Below are 19,453 nucleotides of genomic sequence, written 5' to 3'. Positions count from 1 at the left end.
TGTTCCATCCCCCATGCTGCGCACCCCCCATCGTGTTCCATCCCCCATGCTGCGCACCACCCATCGTGTTCCATCCCCCATGCTGCGCACCCCCCATCGTGCTTTATCCCCCCCATGCTGCGCACCCCCCATCGTGCTTTATCCCCCCCATGCTGCGCACCCCCCATCGTGCTTCACCCCCCCCATGCTGCACACCCCCCCATCGTACTTCATCCCCCATGCTGCGCACCCCTCAGAGAGGAGTATAATAGGAGGAGAAGTCTTGGAGGTGAGGAGTATAATAGGAGGAGTAGTCCTGGGGAGAGAGGAGTATAATAGGAGGAGTGGTCCTGGGGGGAGAGGAGTATAATAGGAGGGGTGGTCCTGGGGGGAGAGGAGTATAATAGGAGGGGTGGTCCTGGGGGGAGAGGAGTATAATAGGAGGAGTGGTCCTGGGGAGAGAGGAGTATAATAGGAGGAGTCCTGGGGAGAGAGGAGTATAATAGGAGGAGTAGTCCTTGGGAAAGAGGAGTATAATAGGAGGATTGGTCCTGGGGGAGAGGAGTATAGTAGGAGGAGTGGTTCTTGGGGGAGAGGAGTATAATAGGAGGAGTAATCCAGGGGAGAGAGGAGTGTTGTGAATGTCAGTTATGCTTTTGCTGCTGTGAAGCTCCCTCTTGTGGCCAGGAATGGTTTGGACAGAGACCAGGTGTGTTGAGCAATGGGCGTTTCCATTGCTAACTATCTGCCTATTTAAATCCTGGTTTGATAGCAGGCTATGCCGGATGTCAGTTGTTCTTTGTACACCAGCCTGCTTGGTATGACAAGAGCGCCTGGTGTAGGTTGGAGTTCAGATATAGCGATCTGAGGGCTTTTTGTACTATCAGGTTTTTTGGATTTTTGCAGGGTTTTTCTCTGGCCACCATCAGTTCCTTTCCTATCCTGTCCTATTTAGTCAGTAGGGCCTCACCGTTTGCTAATCCTGTCATCTATCTGTGTATTGTGTTTTCCTATATCACCGCAGTCTTTGAATGTGGGGGGGCTTGCTATTCTTTATCTATTTTCTGAGGCAGAGAGTTATTCGTCTTTCCTTCCTTTTAGGATAGCTAGTTCTCCGGCTGGGTTCGCGGTGCACAGGACGTTAGTTCACCCCTCGGCTACTTCTAGTGTTGATGGTTAGTAAGGGGATGGCAGCCAGATTAGTTGCCAATGCTCTTGTCACCTTTTATCAATGATTCATGGTGGTCTTCCATGGTTCCGGATCATAACAGTACATCCGGCCAACAAATTTAAAGGGTACTCTTAAGAAGGAAAAAAAAGTCTACTGGCTGAAAGATGTTTTTTGATGTTTTTCCTCTTTTTCTTTGGGTTCTGTGGAAGATTTCTTTTTCTAGCATGGATGAATTGGGTGAGCGTGTTGCTCATCTTGATGCTAAGTTTCGTTGTATAGAGTCTTATCTTGCACAGACTCCCCTTGCAGAGCCTAAGATTCCCGTTCCTGATTTTTTTTCGGGAGATAGGTCGAGATTTTTGAGCTTCAAAAATAATTGTAAATTATTTTTTGACCTGCGCCCTAAGTCCTCAGGGAATCCCGTACAGCAGGTTAAGATTGTCATCTCCCTACTACGTGGTGACCCTCAGGACTGGGCCTTCTCTTTGGCGTCCGGTGATCCGATTCTCAATGATGTGGACTCCTTTTTTCAGGCCTTGGGATTATTATATGACGAACCCAATATTGTGGACCAAGCAGAAAAGGCCTTGTTGTCCTTAACTCAGGGTTTGGATTCTGCAGAAACCTTTTGTCAGAAATTTCGAAAGTGGGCGGTCCTTACCAAATGGAATGATGACGCGCTTGCGGCTCTTTTTCAAAAGGGTATTGCTGATACTGTGAAGGATGTAATGGTGGGATTCCCCGTCCCTTCTGGTCTTGATGCCTCTATGACCTTAGCCATTCAGATGGATAGGCGGTTACGTGAGCGCAGGAAGATACCTGCTGGTTTTGTGCCTGTGGAACAGCCTTTGGAGCCTATGGAGTGTGATAGGGTCCTTTATAATGCTAATCCGCAGGGGTTCAGACGGAAGAATAGACTGCTTCTATTGTGGAGACGCTTCTCATAACATCTCTGTCTGCCCTAAACGTGAAAGGAGATTGGCTACTTCTGTTACTGTGGGTTCTTTGCAACCAAAGTTTCTTTTGTCTGTCACATTGATTTGCTCATTGTCTTCCTTTTCTGCACTGGCCTTTGTGGACTCAGGGGCAGCGCTCAATTTGATGGATTTTGGGTTTGCTAGGGATTGTGGTTTCCCCATGGTTCCTTTTGCAAACTCCTATTCCTTTAAGGGGCATTGATGCTACCCCTTTGGCAGAAAATAAACCCCAATTTTGGACCCAGGTGCCTATGAGACTTGCACCAGCGCATCAGGAAACTTGTAAATTTTTAGTATTGCATAATCTACAGGATACTTTGGTACTGGGATTTCCGTGGTTGCAGACCCATAATCCAGTTCTTGACTGGAGATCCTTGTCGGTAGCTAGTTGGGGTTGTCAAGGTGTGCATTAGGACCTTTCCGTGTCGTCCACGTCTGCTCAGACAGTTGATGTTCCAGCTTTCTTGTCTGATTTCCGTGATGTATTTAATGACCAGGAATCTGATTCTCTGCCCCCACAGCGGGACTGTGACTGTGCCATTGAGCTGGTGCCGGGTTGTAAATTTCCCAAGGGGCGGATTTTCAACTTGTCTGTGTCCGAACATGATGCCATGCTGTCATACATCAGGGAATCATTGGAGAAGGGGCACATTCGGCCCTATTCTTCTCCTTTGGGTGCTGGATTTTTCTTTGTTGCTAAGAAAGATGGGTCGTTGAGACCTTGTATTGATTACCGTCGTCTTAATAAAATTACGATCAAATATCAGTACCCTTTGTCGCTGAGGTCGGATCTTTTCTCTAGAGTGAAGAGTGCCAAATGGTTTTGGTCTGGATCTTAAGGGGGCGTATAATCTCATCCGTATTAAGGAGGGTGATGAATGGAAGATGGCTTTTAATACTCCTGAGGGGCATTTTGAGTACCTAGTGATGCCATTTGGGCTCACTAATGCCCCCTCCGTCTTCCAGGCCTTCACGAATGATATTTTTCGGGACCTTATTGGTAAATTTTTTATTGTCTATTTGGATGAAATCTTGATTTTTTTCTGATGATTGGGACTCTCATGTTGGGCAAGTACGGGCTGTTTTTCAGATACTTAAGGATAATGCACTGTACGTTAAGGGGTTAAAGTGCCTCTTTGGGGTGCAAAGAATTTCCTTTTTGGGCTTCATCTTGTCTGCCTCCGCTATCGAAATGGACCCGGTTAAGGTTCAGGCTATTTACGACTGTGTGCAACCGACTTGTCTAAAATCCCTGCAGCAGTTTTTGGGGTTTGCTAAATTTTACCGTAAATTTATAGCCAATTTTTCTGCCATTGTCAAACCTCTAAAAAGAAGAGCTGTGGAGTATAAAGCGCAATAGGGTCTTACCCTTATAGGCACAGGGCAATAGGCAAGGGGAGCAATTATACTCACCAACTTTAGTTGTGACAGTCACAACAACTGTAATCGCATTTGCAAATGGATCCAGGCAGCGGCAACCCCAGGCGGCTGATAACAGAGAACAATTGTAGAAAAAAGGGTTTCTATACCGCGCCAATGATCACAAATCTGGAAGTCGGATTGATGTGGCTTTATTGTAGCACAGGTCTACGCGTTTCAGGAGCTCTGCTCCCTTCCTCAGGACCATAGAAACAACATCAAATCACTTATGATTTTGATGTTGTTTCTATGGTCCTGAGGAAGGGAGCAGAGCTCCTGAAACGCGTAGACCTGTGCTACAATAAAGCCACATCAATCCGACTTCCAGATTTGTGATCATTGGCGCGGTATAGAAACCCTTTTTTCTACAATTGTTCTCTATTGTCAAACCTCTGACAGATTTGACCAAGAAGGGAGCTGATGCTGAGCATTGGACCCCAGAGGCGATTGTGGCCTTCCAGGAGCTTAAAAGGCGATTCACTTCTGCCCCAGTCCTGCAGCAACCTGATGTGTCTCGCCCATTTCAGGTTGAGATCGATGCCTCAGAGATCTGAGCAGGAGCTGTTCTGTCTCAACGAGACGCTACTTCGGGTAAACTTAAGCCCTGTACCTTTTTCTCTCGGAAGTTTGCTCCTTCTGAACGGAATTATGATGTGGGGAACTGGGAATTATTGGCTATGAAGTGGGCATTTGAAGAGTGGAGACATTGGTTGGAGGGGGCTAGACATCAAGTTGTGGTGCTCACGGACCACAAGAATCTTACCTATCTGGAATCTGCCAAGAAGTTGAATCCTCGGCAGGCCAGGTGGGCTTTGTTTTTTACCCGGTTTAATTTTGTGGTCTCTTTTTTTTGCCAGGCACCAAGAATGTTAAGGCCGATGCCCTTTCCAGGAGTTTCTGTGCTGACTCTGGAGGTTGTCGAGCCGTCTACTATCCTGAATGATGGTGTAGTTCTCTCGGCCATTTCGCCTGATCTGCGGTTGGCACTGGCGGAATTTCAGGGGGATAAACCTGAGAGATGTCCTACGGGGAAACTGTTTGTTCCAGACCAATGGAGAGACCGAGTTGTCTCTGAGGTTCATTGCTCTGTTTTGGCGGGTCATCCTGGCATTTTTGGTACTCTGGATCTTGTGAGCCGCTCTTTTTGGTGGCCTTCCCTGTCCCGGGTTGTCCGTAGTTTTGTGCAGTCGTGTGGAGTTTGTTCTAGGTCCAAGCCCTGTTGTTCACGTTCTAATGGGCTATTATTGCCTTTGCCGGTACCTAAGAGACCTTGGATGCACATCTCTATGGATTTTATTTCAGAGCTTCCCGTCTCTCAGAAAATGACTGTGATTTGGGTGATCTGTGATAGGGGAACCATCTTGGAAAATCTATCTAAGTTGCCGTCTTCATCAGAGTTGGTGCCTTTGTTTTTCCAACATGTTGTTCGTTTGCATGGTATTCCTGAAAACATTGTTTCTGACAGAGGGGTGCAGTTTGTATCCAGATTTTGGAGGATTTTTTGTTCCAAATTCGGTGTTCAGCTGTCTTTCTCCTCGGCGTTTCATCCTGAGACCAACGGTCAGACTGAAAGGGCTAACCAGACCCTGGAGACATATTTACGATGTTTTTTTTTCTGCGGATCAGGATGACTGGGTTTCGTTTTTGCCTTTGGCTGAATTTGCCCTTAACAATAGAGCTAGCTCTACCACATTGGTGTCCCCGTTTTTCTGCAATTTTGGGTATCACCCCAGGTTCCTCTCGGGGCAGCTTCAGGCATCTGACTGTCCAGGGGTGGATTCGGTGGTAAACAGAATGCAGCAGATTTGGGGGCAGGTAGTGAATAAATTGTTTCAATCCCAAGAATCTGCCCAGAAATTTGCCAACCGGCGTCTGACTGCTGGTCCCCGGTTTAAAGTGGGGGACATGGTGTGGTTGTCCTCTAAAAATATTCTTATGAGAGTTTCATCTCCTAAATTTAAGCCCAGATTTATTGGACCTTATAAGATTTCGGAGATCATCAACTCTGAATCCTAAATGACACAGGCAGAGTCAAACGGAAAGATACAATGTCTTCCATAAGTCCTTGTTGAAGAGACATGTGGAGCCTACAGTGCCTGCAGCAGTGCCTCCTGACCCTGTTTTGGTACAAGGGGATCTGGAGTATGAGGTTGAAATAATTCTGGATTCTCGTCGCAGTAGGCGACAGCTTCAGTACCTTGTGAAATGGAAGGGTTATGGGCAGGAGGATAACTCTTGGGTTGTGGCTTCTGACATTCATGCGGACAGGTTGGTTCGCGTCTTCCATCATGCTTATCCTGAGAGACCCGGTGGCGTTGGTGAGGGTTCGGTGACCCCTCCTCAAATGGGGTGGGGGGGGGTATACTGTTGTGAATGTCAGTTATGCTTTTGCTGCTGTGAGGCTCCCTCTTGTGGCCAGGAATGGTTTGGACAGAGACCAGGTGTGTTGAGCAATGCGCGTTTCTATTGCTAACTCTCTGCCTATTTAAATCCTGGTCTGATAGCAGGCTATGCCGGATGTCAGTTGTTCTTTGTACACCAGCCTGCTTCATCCTACTCCAGACCACATCTACCCCAGATAAGTGCTTGGCTCTTTATTTGTTGTTTGGTTCTTTTTGCTCTTATCTAAGTTTGTCATTTTGCTGTGGTTGTTTTCAGTTTATTTGCATGCAGGGATCTTCCCTCTCAGTTGCTTAGCTGGGAAGCTCCCTGCAGCTATGTTTGGAGTATTGCTTCTATAAATCCATGTGTTTGTTGCTTCTTGACTTTGTAATGGTTCCTGCTTTCTGTTCATTGGTATGACAAGAGCGCCTGGTATAGGACGGAGTTCAGATCTAGCGATCTGAGGGCTTTTTGTACTATCAGGTTTTTCTCTGGCTACCATCAGTCCCTTTCCTATCCTGTCCTATTTAGTCAGTAGGGCCTTACCTTTTGCTAATCCTATCATCAATCTGTCTATTGTGTTTTCCTATATCACCGCAGTCTTTGAATGTGGGGGGCTTGCTATTCTTTATCTATTTTCTGAGGCAGAGAGTTATTCGTCTTTCCTTCCTTTAGGATAGCTAGCTCTCCGGCTGGGTTCGCGGTGCACAGGATGTTAGTTCACCCCTCGGCTACTTCTAGTGTTGATGGTTAGTAAGGGGAGGGTAGCCAGATTAGTTGCCAATGCTCTTGTCACCTTTTATCAATGATTCATGGTGGTCTTCCATGGTTCCGGATCATAACAGGAGTATAATAGGAGTGGTCCTGGGGGGAGAGGAGTATAATAGGAGGAGTAGTGCTGGGGGGGAGAGGAGTATATTAGGAGGAGTAGTGCTGGGGGGGAGAGGAGTATATTAGGAGGAGTAGTGCTGGGGGGAGAGGAGTATATTAGGAGGAGTAGTGCTGGGGGGGAGAGGAGTATATTAGGAGGAGTAGTGCTGGGGGGGAGAGGAGTATATTAGGAGGAGTAGTGCTGGGGGGGAGAGGAGTATATTAGGAGGAGTAGTGCTGGGGGGGAGAGGAGTATATTAGGAGGAGTAGTGCTGGGGGGGAGAGGAGTATATTAGGAGGAGTAGTGCTGGGGGGGAGAGGAGTATATTAGGAGGAGTAGTGCTGGGGGGGAGAGGAGTATAATAGGAGGAGTAGTGCTGGGGGGGAGAGGAGTATAATAGGAGGAGTAGTGCTGGGGGGGAGAGGAGTATATTAGGAGGAGTAGTGCTGGGGGGGAGAGGAGTATATTAGGAGGAGTAGTGCTGGGGGGGAGAGGAGTATATTAGGAGGAGTAGTGCTGGGGGGGAGAGGAGTATATTAGGAGGAGTAGTGCTGGGGGGGAGAGGAGTATATTAGGAGGAGTAGTGCTGGGGAGGAGAGGAGTATATTAGGAGGAGTAGTGCTGGGGGGGAGAGGAGTATATTAGGAGGAGTAGTGCTGGGGGGGAGAGGAGTATATTAGGAGGAGTAGTGCTGGGGGGGAGAGGAGTATATTAGGAGGAGTAGTGCTGGGGGGGAGAGGAGTATATTAGGAGGAGTAGTGCTGGGGGGGAGAGGAGTATATTAGGAGGAGTAGTGCTGGGGGAGAGGAGTATAATAGGAGTAGTGCTGGGGGGGGCAGCAGGGCCGAGCGGCCAATGCGATGGTTATCACTGTACTGACATCATTTTGGAGACAGACAGACAGAATAAGTCAGATATATATATATATATATATATATATATATATATATATATATATATTTATTTTGTTTTGTTTGATGCACACTACATCCGATCACGCTGTTGTTACCTCCAGTCCGAGCCATTCAAAGACTAAGTGGCTTGAACTGGGCTCCGCACCGAACATACCCAAGCACAGCGATGGTCGCGCAAGTGGTGTTCATACATAAAGCACCCAGTCGCTGAATCCGAACTTATTTTTATTCTTTTGGGGTGAACAACCTTAACCGCTTTTATTCTGGTTTTTAGGAGGCAGAGTGAATAAAAAATGTTGGGGATGGGACACAAGCGATCCCTTTTCGATCTAACCGCTGTTTCAAATCATGTTGTCATGTGTGCACGTGAGATTAAATAACGGATTACGAGTCAGTTACATCTATCTCCATGACTGCCACTGAGGCAACTGAACTTTATTCTTAGGCTATGTCCGCACGTTGCTTTTTACCTGCTTTTTTGCTGCTTTTTCAACTGCAGCGTTTAATGCCAAAATGGTTGTGTTCTGCTTTTCAAGCAAAATCTATGGGAATTTGGGTTTCTTGTCCGCACTATGCAGTTCAAACTGCAGCCTTTTTGTTGCAGAACTTTGGTCAAAAACTCAGCTTTGCAGTGCAAAACCCAAATGGCAAAAACAATTGACATGTGAATTGTTTTTGCCATTTGGGTTTTGCACTGCAAAGCTGAGTTTTTGACCAAAGTTCTGCAACAAAAAGGCTGCAGTTTGAACTGCATAGTGGGCACAAGAAACCCAAATTCCCATAGACTTTGCTTGAAAAGCAGAGCACAACCATTTTGGCATTAAACGCTGCAGTTGAAAAAGCAGGTAAAAAGCAACGTGCGGACATAGCCTCAAACAAAGCCCCTAGACCGAGAAGTAAAGGGGTGTAAACAAAAGTTTTAGTTCAATCAAGTATCGCAGTTCGCGGCTTCAAGACATATAGATCTGCATAGTCTCTTCCTGATTGGTCAGTCCAGGCTCCAGGAATTTCTTTATCATCTCCTTTTGGGTGTAGACAGGATATAGCAGCCATCTTTAAGTTACATATACTGATATATACGGTGTCTAAGGAAAATACACTGAATATGCAATATACATGTTAGTAAGGCACAAAAGCATACATAAACGTGTGTTAGTTTACATTTACTAAACTATATACCAGAGTCTATGAAATGGCTGAATTAAGTATTTTTTTTATAATCAATTCTTATCCTCAACAAAAATAGCAGGAATAAATAAAAAAAATGCTCCTGTAATGTGGTAAATGTTAAATATTTTGTGTAATATGACTTTTAAAGAGCATTAAAAATTAAATCAAACTTTAAAAATTGCTAGTTTTTTTTTTAATTTGTCCAATATTTTCCTAAATAAACATTCGCCTAAATTTTAAAAGAACATGAAGCGCAATGTGTTATGAACAAAACATTCTCAGAATCATTGGTTTATCTTTAAGCATTCAAGAATTACCAAATAAAGTGATGCATCAGATTTGACAATGTTGGCTTGGTCATGAAGGTGAAAACTGGCTACAGTGGGAAGTGGTGAAGTTACCTTTTCAACATTATTATCAAGTCATGTGGATCATGGAATTATGTGACAACATTGCAATTCCATCTAAAAATTAACCTATTACCAAATGTATTTTCTAACAGAGTTGTGAGATTAAAGTTAAAATGATGAGTAGTGTATGTTTGAAATCCGCAACATGCTCATTTCTTTTGCGAATACACACCAAGAGAAAGATTAAACCTATGTGTTTCAGCCAAAGCTTTTATTTAGTCTCACAATTACAATGCGTTTTGAATACAGCATGTTTTTGGGGTTTTTTTGCGAGACTGATTAAGCATTTGCTCCTAATTGTAGACAACTGTTCAATTTTATCTCCTAAAACAGTTGTGTTGGATCTAATGAAAGCCCCCCTTTTTTTTTTTTTTTTTTTTTTACATTGATGGGATAGAAATTTAAAGGGGTTGGCACCTTTTATAGTTAGTGCTGCCTTTCTCATGGGCTGTGCAGCACCTCCATACAATGGCCTCTAGTAGAAGAACATGTGATCAGACCAGTCCATCCGTTTCTTGCAATGATAAAGCACCTCACATGGAAAAATGTGAAAGCTGCTTCTCTATTGCAGGAGATGATAGGTCTGGTAAGAGCCATTTCACACAAACGGCATTTCGCCGCATCCGGCACACTCCAGTACAGTGTAATACTGTACAATGGCATCGCGGCAAGCTCCAGTCACATGACAGCATGTGACCGGAGGTTGCCGCGATGCCATTGTACTGTATTGCACTGTGCTGGATGTGTGAAACAGGCCTTACACGTTCCTCTACCAGCAGATATTGTATGGTATTCTATGACTGCAGGTCATTTTGTGAGGAACCTTCGGGTTCGGAAGTTTCAGCCGAACTTTAGATAAGTTCAGTTTTTGACCTGAACCTCATTGGAAGTCAGTGATTGGGCCGTTCAGGTTTCTGCCCACACACAGCCAGCCATAAGATTGCGATATAAAACTACATTCACAAGATAAGCAGTTTTCATACAACAGAAGTAAGTGTGTGCAGAATGAGGAGTAATCTTGGGTGGGGTGAGCTGGAGATAATTACTACTCATCACAAGTTGTAGACAGGTGTATCATTTGAAAATTAGGAGTAAGTTATGCAATCAAAGATATAATGTGATGTTTTAGACATCTCGGATGACCTTCAAACATCGTCGGATTGGCTGCATGTTGGTCTTAGTACTAACGGCAGCTTTACTCCTTAGCAAAATTAGAAAAACATACCACCAATTCTTCTAATGTTTGATGAAGGTCACGTGAGATGCCAAGCGTTACAATTTAAGGATTTATCATGTCACAGACAGATCTTTCAATTCATTATGAAGAACTCATTCCTCAAATATCCCTTGTGAATAAGATTACCCTCTACTTGAGCATCAGACCTTTCTTTCCACAGTGCCATATTGTATCCTCTAATGCAGTGTTCCCCAACTTCTGTCCTCAAGTCACCAACAGTGCATGTTTTCAGCATTTCCTTTGTATTGCACAAGTAACAACAATTATCTGTATATCTGATGATTGCAACGCTAAGGAAATCCTGAAAACCTGCACTGTTGGTGACTCCTGTGGACTAGAGTTGGGGAACACTGCTCGAACAAATAAAATTAAAAGGATTTAGAAGATGGCAGTAAGAACCCAGTGGCTCCTACAGGTCCTAATGATGAGACTGACTGATCAAATGACCAAAGAAGCCAATCAATGTCTACTGATTAGCTGCGGTGGTCACATTCAGTCTGTATCAGAACAAAAAGTGTGACTGATATCCAATAGAGAAAATAAGTATTTGATACACTGCCGATTTTGCAGGTTTTCCACATTTACAAAGAATGGAAGGATCTGTAATGTTTATCATAGGTAAAACTTCAACTAACAGACAGAACAAAAAAAAAAAATCCAGAAAATCACATGATTTTTAATTTTATTGCATGAATTAAGAATTTTATACAATAGAAAAACAGAACTTAATATTTGTACAGAAACCTTTGTTTACAATTACAGAGGTCAGATGTTTCCTGTAGTTCTTGACCAAGTTTACACACACACTGCAGCAGGGATTTTGGCCCACTCCTCCATACAGATCTTTTAGGTTTCGGGGCTGTCACTGGGCAACATTGAATTTCAGCTCCCTCCAAAGATTTTCTATTGGGTTCAGCTCTGAAGACTGGTAGGCCACTCCAGGACCTTGAAATGATTCTTACAGAGCCAATCCTTAGATGTCCTGGCTGTGTGTTTTGGGTCATTGTCATGCTGATATACCCAGCCATGACCCATCTTCAAGGCTTTTACTGAGGGAAGGAGGTTGTTGGCCAAAATCAAGATACATAATCCTACCCATCCTCACTTCAATACGCTGCAGTCATCCTGTCCCCTTTGCCAGAAAGCACCCCCAAAGTAAAATATTTCCACACTCATGCTTCACGGTTAGGATGGTGTTCTCAGGGTTGAACTCATCCTTCTTGTTACTCCAAACACAGCGAGTGGAGTAGATAAAGAAAAAAAAAAATATTTTGGTCTGATCTGACCACATACTTCTTGCATGCCTCCTCTGGATCATCCAGATGGTCACTGTCAAACTTCAAAATGGGCCTAGACATGTGCTGGCGTGAACAGGGGGACCTAGCTTGCCCTGCAGGATTTTAATCCATGACAGCATAGTGTGTTACTAACGGTAATCTTTGAGACTGTCGTTCCACTTCTGTTCAGGTTATTGACCAGGTCCTCCCATGTAGTTCTGCTCTGATTCCTGACCGTTCTGTGAATCATCCTTCCCACACGAGGCAATATATTGCATAGCACCCAAGACCAAGGAAGATTGACAGGCATCTTGAGTTTCTTCCATTTTCTAATAATTGTGCCAACAGTTGTTGCCTTCTCACAAAGCGGCTTGCCTATTGTCCTGCAGATCTACAATTTTGTCCCTTAACATTTGTGTCCTTAAACAGCATTTTGGTCTTGACTATGGTGGAGAGGTTGGAGTGCGATTGTGTGGATAGGTGTCTTTTATACAGGCAATGAGTTCAAATAGGTGCAATGAATACAGGGTAGAACCGCTTTTTAAAAGGGGGGGGGGGAAAAAAAACTGGTCTGGGAGACCCAGAATTCTTGCTGGTTGGAAGCTGATCAAATACTTATTTCATGCAATAAAATGTAAATTAATTGTTTAAAAATCATACAATGTGATTTAATGGAATTTTTTTTCTTCTGTAACAGCTGAATGGTAGCTACTTTAAAACTTAGACCTTTCTATTCTTTGTAGATGGGAAAACGTGCAAAATCGGTAGTGTATCAAGTACTTATTTTTTCCACGGATTATCCTTTTAGTTTACATAGCCAGATTTGTGATATTCTAACCCTTTCCCAAAAGATTGGATGTAATATATAGAACAGATGGTCCACAACTGAATCTACCGGATTTACTTGATCACAATTATTCGATCATGGATTTTGTACTTGTAGGAGTTAAATTGATGAATTATTTTTTTTTTTAATCCAACTTCTCAATTATACATTATATATTCATTTTTTTATCATTAGAGGACTTTGCCATTACTAAATTTGTAGTAACTGTTCACTCAATGTAAAAAAACACTAAATATTTTTATCTTCCGAATGTAAGGCGTTTTCTCTAGTCTAATAATAAGCACGGACTTAATCATGTGCTAGTACTTTGTGATTGACACGATTGTATGTTATCTATGGACATGAGAATTTTTGAGACCTTTTTTCTACCTCCCAATATAGGAGAGGCCTTCAATTCCATTTAACATTTAGTTGCCTTCCACTGCAATGACTAGCTTTCAATAACTTTTGTAGACTGTGTAGTCAACTATAGATAAGATAAATCTACCGCCCTCTGGCAAAAATTATGGACTCACCTGGCTCTGAGGATCTTTATTCAGTTGTTTAGTTTTGTGCCATGTCTGGGATCTGCTTTTTTTTTTTTTTTAACCCCTTCACCCCCGGCCACTAAAACACCCTAATGACCGGGCCATTTTTTGCAATTCTGACCAGTGTCACTTTGACAGGTTATAACTCTGGAACGCTTCAACGGATCCTGGCGATTCTGAGATTGTTTTTTCGTGACATATTGTACTTCATGTCAGTGGTAAATTTAGGCCGATACTTTTTGCGTTTATTTGTGAAAATTTAGGAAAAATTGTGTGAAAATTTGGAAAATTTCACAATTTTCAAACTTTGAAAATTTATGGCCATAAATCTGAGAGATATGTCACACAAAATAGTTACTAAATAACATTTCCCACTTGTCAACTTTACATCAGCGCAATTTTCGAAAGAAATTTTTTTTTCGTTAGGAAGTTAGAAGGGGTCAAAGTTCATCAGCAATTTCTAATTTTTCCAACAAAATTTACAAAATATTTTTTTTAGGGACCACATCACATTTGAAGTGACTTTGAGAGGCCTAGGTGACCGAAAATACCCAAAAGTGACCCCATTCTAAAAACTGCACCCCTCACACTGCTCAAAACCACATCCAAGAAGTTTATTAACCCTTTAGGTGCGTCACAGGAACCAAAGCAATGTGGAAGGAAAAAATGAAAATTTTACTTTTTAACACAAAAATGTTACTTTAGCCATAAAATTTTCATTTTTACAAGGGAGAAAAGAGAAAGTGCACCCTACAATTTATTGTGCATTTTCTCCTGAGTACGCTGATACCCCATATGGGGTAAAAATCAATTGTTTGGGCGCACGGCAGAGCTCGGAAGGGAAGGAGCGCCATTTGAATTTTTGAACACAAAATTAGCTGCACTCATTAGCGGACGCCATGTCGGGTTTGAAGACTCCCTGAGGTGCCTAAACAATGGAGCTCCCCCACAAGTGACCCCATTTTGGAAACTAGAGCCCTCAAATATTTTTTCTAGATGTTTGATGAGCACTTTGAACACCTGGGGGCTTCACAGAAGTTTATAACGTTGAGCCGTGAAAAGAAAAAAAATTTTTTTTACCACAAAACTGTTGCTTCAACTAGGTAGCTTTTTTTTTCACAAGGGTATCGGGAAAAAATGCAACATAAAATGTATTGTCCATTTTCTCCTGAGTACGCAGATACCTCATATGTGGTGGAAATCAAATGTTTGGACACACGGCAGTGCTCGGAAGGCAAGGAGCGCCATTTGAATGCAAAATTAGCTGCACTAATTAGCGGACGCCATGTCAGGTTTGAAGACCCCCTGAGGTGCCTAAACAATGGAGCTCCCCCACAAGTGACCCCATTTTGGAAACTAGAGCCCTCAAATATTTTTTCTAGATGTTTGATGAGCACTTTGAACACCTGGGGGCTTCACAGAAGTTTATAACGTTGAGCCGTGAAAAGAAAAATTTTTTTTTTTACCACAAAACTGTTGCTTCAACTAGGTAGCTTTTTTTTTCACAAGGCTATCAGGAAAAAATGCACCATAAAATGTATTGTGCATTTTCTCCTGAGTACGCAGATACCTCATATGTGGTGGAAAGTAATTGTTTGGGCGCATGGCGGGGCTCAGAAGAGAAGGAGCGCCATTTGACAGCAAAATTGGTTGGAATCATTAGCGGACGCCATGTCACGTTTGGAGACCCCCTATGGTACCTAAACAGTGGAGATCCCCCACAAGTGACACCATTTTGGAAACTAGAGCCCTCAAATAATTTTTCTAGATGTTTGGTGAGCACTTTGAACACCTGGGGGCTTCACAGAAGTTTATAGCGTTGAGCCGTGAAAAGAAAAATTATTTTTTTTACCACAAAACGGTTGCTTCAACTAGGTAGCTTTTTTTTTCACAAGGGTAACAGGAAAAAATGCACCATAAAACGTATTGTGCAATTTCTCCTGAGTACACAGACACCTCATATGTGGTGGAAAGTAATTGTTTGAGCGCATGGCGGGGCTCAGAAGAGAAGGAGCGCCATTTGACTTTTCAAACGCACAGACGCAGTGCACTGATCGGCCGCTGCAGGACGCACGGTCGGATGCGATAAAAAAAAAGCGTCGGGGGATATGTAAAAAAAAAAAAAAAGTCACGCCAAAAATTGACCATGGATGCAGATACGTTATGTGCATCCCTGATCAGCGTTTGGCGGGACGCACGGACGGATGCGATACAAAAAGCGTCGCAAATACGGAAAAAAGTCACGCCAAAAAATGAGCAGGGATGCCGATCCGTTATCTGCATCCCTAATCAGCGCTCGGCGGGACGCACGGACGGATGTGATACAAAAAGCGTCGTGAATACGGAAAAAAGTCACGCCAAAAACTGACCACGGATGCAGATCCGTTATCTGCATCCCTGATCAGCGCTCGGTGGGACGCATGGACGGATGCGATACAAAAAGCGTCGCAAATACGGAAAAAAGTCACGCCAAAAATTGAGCAGGGATGCCGATCCGTTATCTGCATCCCTAATCAGCGCTCGGCGGGACGCACGGACGGATGTGATACAAAAAGCGCCGTGAATACGGAAAAAAGTCACGCCAAAAACTGACCACGGATGCAGATCCGTTATCTGCATCCCTGATCAGCGCTCGGCGGGACGCATGGACGGATGCGATACAAAAAGCGTCGCAAATACGGAAAAAAGTCATGCCAAAAATTGACCATGGATGCCGATCCGTTATGTGCATCCCTGATCAGCGCTTGGCGGGACGCACGGACGGATGCGATACAAAAAGAGTCGGGGATACGGAAAAAAAAGTCACGCCAAAAATTGAGCAGGGATGCCGATCCGTTATCTGCATCCCTGATCAGCGCTTGGCGGGACGCACGGACGGATGAGGTGTAAAAATGGACAGGGGATACGGGAAAAAAAAAAAAAAAAAAAGTTATACTCACAGTACCCAGGAGGACTAGCAGGAGGATCACTGACCAGAAGAGCTGCAGAGGAACAGATGGCAGAGAGATGGACAGCTTTACAGGAGCAGCAGGCAGATCAGCAGAATGCCCAGGAAGGACCCAGCGATGGACGCAGATGTGATCAGGCCGGTGAAGACAGGTAAGAGGACGTCGGGGGAGAGGGGGGGGTGAGAGCAGAGGGGGGGTTGAGAGCAGAGGGGGGGGGAGAGCAGAGGGGGAGACCGGAGAGGGAGCTGCAGAAGCAGAACAGAGATAATGGGGGAGGCAGTCAGATCGCGGGGGGAGCAGATCGGGATGTCGGGGGGGGGGCTTGAGGGGAGCAGATTGGGATGTCGGGGGGGGCAGATTGCAGGGGGGCACGGGCAGGGGATAACACGGCAGCGCGCAGGGGCACCACGGGAGCGCGCACGGGCTGCAAAGTGAGCACAGTACTCACGTGCAGCAGCAGCAGCGTGACCTCAGCGACGGCGGCGGCGGCAGCAGCAGCGGTGGCGTGGTACCACAAGTACCAGCCACTGCACGCTGCAGCCATGTTGGGGGAGGGCTCGCAGGCCAGCACAGGCCTGAGGAGGGCGGCCACCGGCAGATCAGACCGCCCCACTGCACACTGATTGGAGCGATTGCGCGTCATAGCACGATCGCTCCAATCAGTGCTGCAGGGGCTGGGGGCGGCATGTTTGAGGTCCACCTATGATATGCTGCAGCAGCTGCGGCATCTCATAGCTGGATCTCACAGGATCGCACTAATTCGGGCATTATTTTTGCCGAAATTAGTGCGATCGATGTGGTTGGCGGTTCAGATTTGAACAGCCAATCACATCGATCGTCGATAGGGGGTGGCGATGCCGCCCCCCCTGGGCTCAAGCAAAGGTCCCCTGCTGTAAGAAACAGCAGGGGACATCATTTGAAAGCCGTTGCTATGGCCACGGCAATCAAATGAAGTTTAGGCCGTAAAATTACGTCCCTGGTCGTTAAGTCACGTTAAAATAGGACGTAATTTTACGGCCCGCGGTCGTGAAGGGGTTAAACAAAAGTAAAGTCATTTCAAATGGCAACTTTCTGGCTTTAAGAAACACAAACAAATCATGTAAACATGAATGTACTAGCCAGAAACAGTTACTTTTCAAGACCAAACAGAAAAGTTATGGAATCACTCAATTATGAGGAAAAAAATTATGGAATCATGAAAAACGAATAAAATAACACTCCAATACATCACTAGTATTTTGTTCTTAATGAGTGACAAACCGTACTCTTCATCAATCTGGCTCCAACTTTCTCTGATTGCTGTTGCCAGATCAGCTTTGCAGGCTGGAGTCTTGTCATGGACCATTTTCTTCAACTTCCACCAAAGATTTTCAATTCGATTGAGATCCAGACTATTTGTAGGCCATGACATTGACTTTGTGTCTTCTTTCAAGGAATGTTTTCACATTTTTGCTCTATGGCAGGATGCATTATCATCTTGATAAATGATATCTCCAAACATACTTTCAATTGATGGGATAAGAAAAGTGTCCAAAATTTCAATGTAAACTTGGGCATTTATTAAAGACTAGAAGGTGGCGCGATTCTACGCATCGGGTATTCTAGAATTTACGTATTGTATAGTTCATGTATGATTTTTGTTATATATATATATAGATGTTGTTGTGTGTAGTTACCAAGTGTTTGTGTAGGGCGCTGTACATGTTCTGGGTGTTGTCGGTGTGGCGGGGGGTGAGAGCGGTGTTGTATGTGTGTTGCGTTGTTTGTGGAGCGCTGTGTGGCTGTAGCGTTGTGTGTGTGTTGCGCGGTTTGTGTGGGTGTGGTGTGTTTTGGGGAGAGGTATGTTTTGTGCAATGTGTGTTGTGCGGTATGTGCATATATTTATGTATGCCGCGGTGTTTGTGTGTTGGGTGTTGTGTGTGTGCAGCGTTGTCTGTGTGTGTGAGTGTCTGTAGGGCAGTTGCTTGTGGTTCCCAGTGTGTGTGTATGTGTATGTGTGTGTGTGTATGTGTATGTGTATGTGTGTGTGTGTGTGTACTCCCCATCGTGCTCCATCCCCCATGCAGCGCACTCCCCATCGTGCTCCATCCCCTATGCTGCGCACCCCCCATCGTGCTCCATCTCCCATGCTGCGCACTCCCAAACGTGCTCCATCTCCCATGCTGCGCACTCCCAAACGTGCTCCATCCGCCATGCTGCGCACTCCCACACGTAGTCCATCCGCCATGCTGCGCACTCCCAAACGTGCTCCATCCGCCATACTCCGCACTCCCCATCGTGTTGCATCCCCCATGATGCGCACTCCCAAACGTGCTCCATCCCCCATGCTGCACACTCCCAAACGTGGTCCATCCACCATGCTGCACACTCCCCATCATGCTCCATCCCCCATGCTGCACCAGCATCAGCCTCTCTACCCGCAGCATCAGCATCTCTCCTCCCAGCATCAGCCTCTCTCCTCCCAGCATCAGCCTTTTCTGTCCCCAGCATCAGCCTCTCTCCTCCCAGCATCAGCCTTTTCTGTCCCTAGCATCAGCCTCTCTCCTCCCAGCCTAAGCCTCCCCCAGCATCAGCCTCTCTCCTCCCAGCCTCAGCTTCTCTCCTCCCAGCCTCAGCCTCTCTCCTCCCAGCCTCAGCCTCCCCCAGCATCAGCCTCTCTCCTCCCAGCATCAGCCTTTTCTCTCCCCAGCATCAGCCTCTCTCCTCCCAGCCTCAGCCTCCCCCAGCATCAGCCTCTCTCCTCCCAGCCTCAGCCTCTCTCTTCCCAGCATCAGCCTCTCTCCTCCCAGCATCAGCCTCTCTCCTCCCAGCCTACCCCAGCCTCAGCCTCCCCCAGCATCAGCCTCTCTCCTCCCAGCATCAGCCTCTCTCCTCCCAGCATCAGCCTCTCTCTTCCCAGCATCAGCCTCTCTCCTCCCAGCCTACCCCAGCCTCAGCCTCTCTCCTCCCAGCATTAGCCTTTTCGGTCCCCAGCATCAGCCTCTCTCCTCCCAGCCTACCCCAGCCTCAGCCTCCCCCAGCATCAGCCTCTCTCCTCCCAGCATCAGCCTCTCTGCCCCCAGCATCAGCCTCTCTCCTCCCAGCATCAGCCTCTCTCCTCCCAGCATCAGCCTCTCTCCTCCCAGCCTACCCCAGCCTCAGCCTCTCTCCTCCCAGCATCAGCCTCTCTCTTCCCAGCATCAGCCTCTCTCCTCCCAGCATCAGCCTCAACCAGCATCAGCCCCTCTCCTCCCAGCATCAGCCTCTCTCCTCCCAGCATCAGCCTCTCTCCTCCCAGCCTACCCCAGCCTCAGCCTCTCTCCTCCCAGCATTAGCCTTTTCGGT

Source organism: Anomaloglossus baeobatrachus, chromosome 2 (assembly GCF_048569485.1).
Source record: "Anomaloglossus baeobatrachus isolate aAnoBae1 chromosome 2, aAnoBae1.hap1, whole genome shotgun sequence".
NCBI classification, from domain to species: domain Eukaryota; kingdom Metazoa; phylum Chordata; class Amphibia; order Anura; family Aromobatidae; genus Anomaloglossus; species Anomaloglossus baeobatrachus.
Note: the sequence above shows the minus strand (reverse complement) of the source record.